Source organism: Macrotis lagotis, chromosome 8 (genome assembly GCF_037893015.1).
Source record: "Macrotis lagotis isolate mMagLag1 chromosome 8, bilby.v1.9.chrom.fasta, whole genome shotgun sequence".
Taxonomy (NCBI): Eukaryota; Metazoa; Chordata; class Mammalia; order Peramelemorphia; family Peramelidae; genus Macrotis; species Macrotis lagotis.
Genome location: NC_133665.1, coordinates 44,690,851 through 44,698,018, shown reverse-complemented (window position 1 = coordinate 44,698,018; position 7,168 = coordinate 44,690,851). Strand labels below are relative to the sequence as shown.

Sequence of the window (7,168 nt, the reverse complement as noted above, 5' to 3'; positions counted from 1 at the left end):
AAATATGAATGCCAATTAAAAGATCCAGGATTCCATGTTTTGTGGATAAATTCAGTTGAGTGAATTTGACTAGTATAAATAATTATCAGTGGTAGGATTTTTTTTTTGTCACTAGTTTTTTTTTTCAAGCAAATCTTTAGTTTAGTTGAGACTAAAGACCTCAAAACAGTAATACCTATACTTTGAAGATGGCATATCTTCAGCAATATACTGGTAAATATTTAACACTGACTTTCCTAAAATGTATGACACACTTTTAAGTTGTATTGAATTATTAAAATTTTATTCATCACTTTCTTAAGTCCAAAAATTAATAAAACATTAAGTAGATTTCTCAATTGTGATTTACTGATTCTTGAGGTGTAAATGCTCACACTTAGCAGTCAGCTCTCATAAACCAGTGATGAGATCTGGCATACCCCAGCAGATCCTTTTGTTTTGACACATTGACAATTGCCTCTGACTGTGTTAGGGAAGTAGGCAGTGCAGTGGACAGAGTCAGGAAGACTTCAGTTCAAATCCTATCTCAGACACTAGCTAGTGTCCCTTAACCTCAACATACTTCAGTTTACTCAGCTGTAAAACTGGAAAAATTATGGCACCCAACATCACAGGATTGTTGTGAGTATAAAATGAAATATGAAAAGCTAACATTTGAATTATCAGCACCATGGACAACAACCATAAACTATTACCCCCTCCCTCTATCTCGCCCCCCCATTTCTCCCAATCCCCCCCTTAGTTGTGTCAGCATTGTAGTCAATAATCTGTATTGTGTCAGAGTTGCTGACAATTTGTGTTACCTCCAAAGATGGAAAAAATTTACCTATGTTGTTCTAATGGACCTGACAAGGTCTTATGAAGCAAGCTTTCTTGGATAGATATAATCTTGGATAGATGAATTTACAGCAAGTTGTTCTGAGGTTCTGAGGACAGTCTTTATCCAGACAGCAAATATACTTTTTTCCCCACAAAGAGTATGTCATAGAAAGTCTCCAACATAGTATGATTAATTTCTCCTCTTAGCTCTCTTGAATTCACCTACATCAATACTCCTGTAAGCTCCAGGAAGTTAGAATATCATTTCATCTAAAATTAATGAATATTTGCTGAAGTTAATTCTATATTTTTTCTCTGTGTACTTAGAGAATGAAATAACAGGCTATAGCAGAAATGCCAGAAACTCAGCAAGTTTTTCTTTGTCAAGAATGATAAATTTTTCCTGAATGATAATTCTGTGACAGCCCTATTGCCTATGCAGACAACAAAGTGGATATTCTATTCCAAGAGGGGATGAGTTATTTTCCCTGAGAAGCTACTATATTTTCCTCTAAAAATCATAATTTCTTTCTTTTCACCTGATACTTTCCTTATTACTTAATAAGTAAATGCCTACCACAGTGTACACCAATTTTTGAACAAGAAGATATGAATTAAAATCAAAACTCTCCTATTTACTCTCCTTTGATTTTTGTGAAACATCTCATTAAAAAAACAACTGATATGGAAAACAGATTCAGGAAAGAATTTAAAAATTATTGGGATACCTGAAAGTCATTATCATTTTTAAAGAAATCCTATAGGAAAGTTGCCCTGAGATACTAGAAGTAAAGGGAAAAATAGAAATTGAGAGAATCCATCAATTTCCCCTGGAAAGAGATCCAAAAACCTCCCCCCCAGGAATATTATAGCCAAGTTCCAGAACTCCCAAGTCACAGAGAAAATATTACAAGCAGCCAGAAGGACACAATTCAAATATCGTGGAACTGCGGTCAGGATCACACAGGATAGCAGCAACTACATTAAGGGCTTGTAGGGCTTGGAATATAATATTCTGGAAGGCAAAGGACTTTGAATGCAATCGAGAATCAACTACCCAGCAAAACTGAACATCCTCTTCCAGGGGAAAAGATGGACTTTCAATGAAACAAGGAAATTTGAAATGTTCCTTTTGAAAAGACTAGAGCTGAAAAGAAAGTTTGACTTTTAAATACAGGACTCAGGTGAAGCAAAGAGAGCAGAGGAGAAGGGTAAAGTATGAGGGATTTAATGATGATGCACTGCATATATTCTTACATAGAAAAATGATAATGATAATACTCATATCAAACTTCTCATTTAGTAGATCAGGCAGAAGGAACACATTTAATAGAGCAGGTAGAAGGAACAGATATAACACATTTTCTATTTTACTTTTTGCAAGGGGTTGAGATTGGGTGGCCTGTCTGGGACCACGGGGCTGGGTGGTTGCTGGGTCTCAGGGGTGGTATGTGGGCTCAGGGCCTCTTGGCCCCAGGGCCAGTGATCAGTCCACTGCACCACTCAGCTACTCTACAGCACATTTTAGAAGAGGGAGAGAGTGAAAGGAGACAGAAAATATAATATATGGTAGTGGGGAGGAATGGATGGAGGGAATTACAATTAGCAGCAGCAACAGTGGAAAAATATGGAAGTAACTTTTATGATGGACTTATAAAGAATGTGATCCACCTGAGCCAGAGCTGATGGTATCAGAACACAGATTGAAATGCATTTATTTCTCTTCTCTTTCTTTTACTTTCTTTTTCTTTTACTTTATTTCTCATGAGGGTCTATATTTCTTAGGAGGAGGGGTATTATGTTTACTCTTAAATAAGAATAATTTAGTAATGTATAAAAATCATTTGTACAAAAATATTCATAGCAGCTCTGTTTGTGGTGGAAAAATTAAGTAAATGTCCTTCTATTGGGGAATGGCTTAGCAAACTGTGGTATATGTATGTGATGGAACATTATTGTTCTATTAGAAGCTAGGAGGGATGGAATTTCAGGGAAAGATTTGCATGGACTGATTCTGAGTGAGATGGGTAGAACCAGAGGAATATTGTGCACCCTAGCAGTAACAGGAGGGTAATGACCAACCTTGATGGACCTGCTCATTCCATTAGTACAAAAATCAGGCACAATACTTTATTTTTCTTCCTTAAGGATATGATTTCTCTCTCATCACATTCAACTTAGATTAATGTATACTATGGAAATAATGTAAAGATTAACAGACTGCCTTCTGTGGGGGGGTGGGGGGGAGGGAAGCAAGATTAGGGGAAAAAATGTAAAAAATTCAAAATAAAAAACCTTGCTAGAGAGTAAGAAAAAAGAAGAGGAAAATCACTCCAAAGTCTTGAAAAGTCCTGAGGGGAAGAGGAACTAGAGGTCTCAGTGAGAGCAAAGGATAGGTTTAGAAAAAACAGGAAAATATGGCATTATGTGAATATGGGATGAAATGTAAGAATTTCCAAATTCTTGATCATGAAACACCTTTGAGTGATGGATGATGGTAAGGCCAAATATGTAATCATGACCTTATGTAGAGGCAAAGAGTTGGGCATGAGAATTGAGAATATTGATGAATTAGATGTGGGAATTGAGGATATTGGTGAATTAGAAAGTCATTTTAGGAAATGTGTACATGGATTTTGAGGTATTATAGTATAAATGTAGGAGTTAAAAGATAAAGGAACCAATTTCCAAGGACAAAGTTTCTGAGGGAGGAGGGGTAGATAATTGCTAGATAATTGAAACAGGAATCTGTATAGGCTAATCTCTCTGGATAGCATGAATCTCTGCAGACAAGAAGCTGCAGAATAATGGCAGTAAGGGGAAATTTGTCCTGTTTGTTTTTCTGAACCAGTGTTTTGGGAGTGGTGTGAGAGGCACTGGAAAAGATGCATAGGGGTTGAACTAGTATTACAAGTGTCTCTGGTATTATGAGAAGATGGAAGAAGAGGAATAGAAATAAATTTAATATGAAGGGAATCTCATTAACTTAGAACAGAGTTTTGGCAAAAGTCCTAGACCTAGTAGTTGTCCTTTGATATTGAAGAAGACCATGACATCAGGAAAATGATGTCATAGCTTGCACATAAGATTGATTAAAATGAGGGGGCATTGTGCAAAGATGCCATTCTGAGTCCAGTAGTCTAACATAATAAAATTAGAAAGGCTGGTGATCAGTGGGTGACATTGAGCTTTTAAGTCAGGTCTTTTTCATATCACCAAGGCTCTTTGGTGCTTTCAACAATAGGGGAGAGCTAATCCATCTCTTGAAAGTCTAATCTTCAGTATGGCAATTTTGTGGTGACACTCTCAACAGTATGTTAAAACTAACCTGTCTCTTGATGGTCTAATTTTATGGTGACAGACTTTGAACAGTAAGGTTAAGCTAACTTGTCACTTGATCATCTAAATCAGAGGTCACCAGTCAATTCTGCAGCTGCAATTCTTTCCAAGGCATGGCCCCTCTCTCGGGGGAAAATCATTCCAAGTCCTGCACTTCATAAAGAAAAGAGAATTCTCCCCTTCCACTGACTTCTCCAGGATTGGTCTCCACTTCAGTAATCAAAGTTCTCCTTTGATTAGGCAAAGTAGAAGGGGCAGGCAGAGCTAGTTTTAACTTGGAAGGTATAAGGGTATTGAGAATACAGAATTGGAATTTTTACCCAGGTCTTGATGACTTTAAAGCATTATATTAAATATTAAACTCTATATAAATTGTATTATGATTATTATGACTCTTGATATAAATAATTTCTTTACTTCCATTTAGTAATAATCATGATAATTTTCAATGTGGGATATACTTCACCTAAAATAGGGCATATATTTATGTATGTATATGTATATGTATGTGTATGTGTATGTGTATGTGTATGTGTATGTGTATATGTATATGTATATGTATATGTATGTGTATGTGTATATGTATATGTATATGTATATGTATATGTATATGTGCGCCTATGTGTTCTTTCTAGTGAATTGGTCCACTCAGGAAAAAAATATAAATGCTTCTTATCAATTGACAAATATTTATTTAGCACATTCTAGGTGTGTGCACATTTTTGTTGCCCTTTAGGGGATACAAGATACATATATAATGGATCCTGCTTCCAAGGAACATAAAACCTAACCAGAGAAATAAGGCTAACATATGTATGGAATTGTTGAAATGATCCAAGAAATTACCTAACCAAATGGAGTTTATTATGCCAGTGTTGGTGGAAAAAGTGAGGCAAAGTTGGCTTTGAAAATTGAACTGATGAAGAAGAAAATAAGAAGCATGCTTCTGGTAGGACATCTCAGAAAAAATTCTCAGAGGTGGAAATAAGCATAGTAGATATGTAGAATAGTGATGAGGTCAACTTAACTGCAGTGGAGTATTGTTATTTAGGATTGGATAAAAGGAAGCTTGAAAAACTGACAAATTAGTTAAGTCAAAGAAGTTCACAGAATTTGAGAGTGGGGAGGAACATTGCTCAGTGGTATGCTGAATTTTGGACTTGGAATAAAATAATTTTGAAACTTACCTTAGAAAGAAAAGTTTCAAAATTATTTTATTCTAGTTATTGCTAGTTGTGTGATCTTGAGCAAATCATTTAATCCTTTTAGATTCTTTGTTAAAAATGGGAGATAATAATAGCAGCTACCTCACAGAGTTGTTGGAAGGATCAAATATACTAACTTGGTTAAAACTATCCAAACTTCAGAACACTATAGAAATGCTAGCTATCTTCATCATCATCATCATCATCATCATCATCATCATCATCATCATCATACTTATGTAACCATTTAGACCAACCCATATCCCAAAGAAAATTCCCAGATAACATACTTGACAAATGGCCACCCAGTTTGCTTGGAGGTCTTCATTTTGGGGCAACTCTAATGGTTATGAAATTTTTCTGATATCAAGCTATTTTTTTTCATTTTTGTTCCTGCTATGTCATCAGAGTTCCCCTTATTTGAATTCTAAATCTTTTATCCTTCCTATTAGAAAAAGTGCACTATATTGTACTTTTTTGACTATCTTTTTAGTTCCTTCCATGGCTGTGCCTTGCCATAGATGTTTTTGGTGAGTTTTCAGTGGGGAAGGGAGAGAATCAGACTTTGAAAAGTTGATTCTGAATGTATAAAATTTTTTATTTTTTCATCTTATCTGACTGATGACTATAGTCTGTCATGTTCTCTGTGAGAATATATTTTTGTTAAGCTTTATCACAGCTACTTTAATATCCTTGTTTTTCATACTGTAAATGATGGGATTCAACATGGGAATAACAAGAGCATAGAAGAGAGCAAGCAGCTCATCTGTTGCATGTGAATCTTTGGACTTGGGTTTCATAGACATAAACAGAATAGTCCCATAAAACACGATCACTACAGTCAGGTGGGCTGAGCAGGTAGGAAAGGTCTTTTTTCTTCCCTCAACAGAATTGAATCTTAGAATAGTTAAGAGGATGAAAAAATAGGAGATGAATGCAAACTCCACTGGAATTACTATTATAATGATATTTAAAATCGGCATAATGATCACATTAAGGGAAATATCTTCACAGGCTAATTTCAAAACATGCAGTATCTCACATGTGAGATAATCAATGTTGTTCCCACAAAATGATAGTCACATAGTAAGGGTGGTTTGTATCATTGAAGTAAATTTACCTGTCATCCAGCAACTGGTCACCAATTTTACAGAAAGCCCCTTGCTCATGATGATGGTGTGTCTCAGAAGATTAGAAATGGCCACATATCAATCATAGGCCATTGAAGATAGGAGCACACACTCTGTGGACCCCAAGCCAAGGGGTCCACATTTGTGCTCCACAACCCACAAAAGAAATAGATTTTTGCCCTGTAACATAGGAATAGAAGAAGATGTATAGCAGATATCCACAAAGGAGAGATTTCTGAGGAAGAAGTACATAGGAGTATGGAGGCGAGAGTCTAGGATACTGATTATAATGAGGAAACTGTTGCCCAGTAGGATTATAATGTACATGATAAGACACAACAGAATGAAAATGAAATGGGAGTTGGGGTTGGCACCAAGGCCATGGAGAAAAACCATGGTCACCAAGGTCCAATTTGAATTTTCCATTCATTTGCTTTTTTTTCCACTTTTAAGATTTCAGATAGGAACACAAAACACAACTTTAATCTAACTGCAGTGATTTTGAAATGTCACATATGTTTTAAAAATTACACTCTGTGATAACTAGGTACAATGAAAGTCTAACAGAAAAGCAGGGATGACCAGGAAATATATTCTTTCCACTGCTTCTTGTTTAGTCCCCATTTGCTACAGTCTATTCAGTCTATTTGACTCAGCTTGAGGTTTGAAGCCCAA

The 7,168-nt window shown here is 35.8% G+C and overlaps 1 pseudogene; it reads right to left on the bottom strand.

Annotated features, from left to right (window-relative positions):
- Positions 1 to 5,998: 5,998 nt before the first annotated feature.
- Positions 5,999 to 6,919, bottom strand: LOC141494786 (olfactory receptor 13D1-like; annotated as a pseudogene).
- Positions 6,920 to 7,168: the final 249 nt, after the last annotated feature.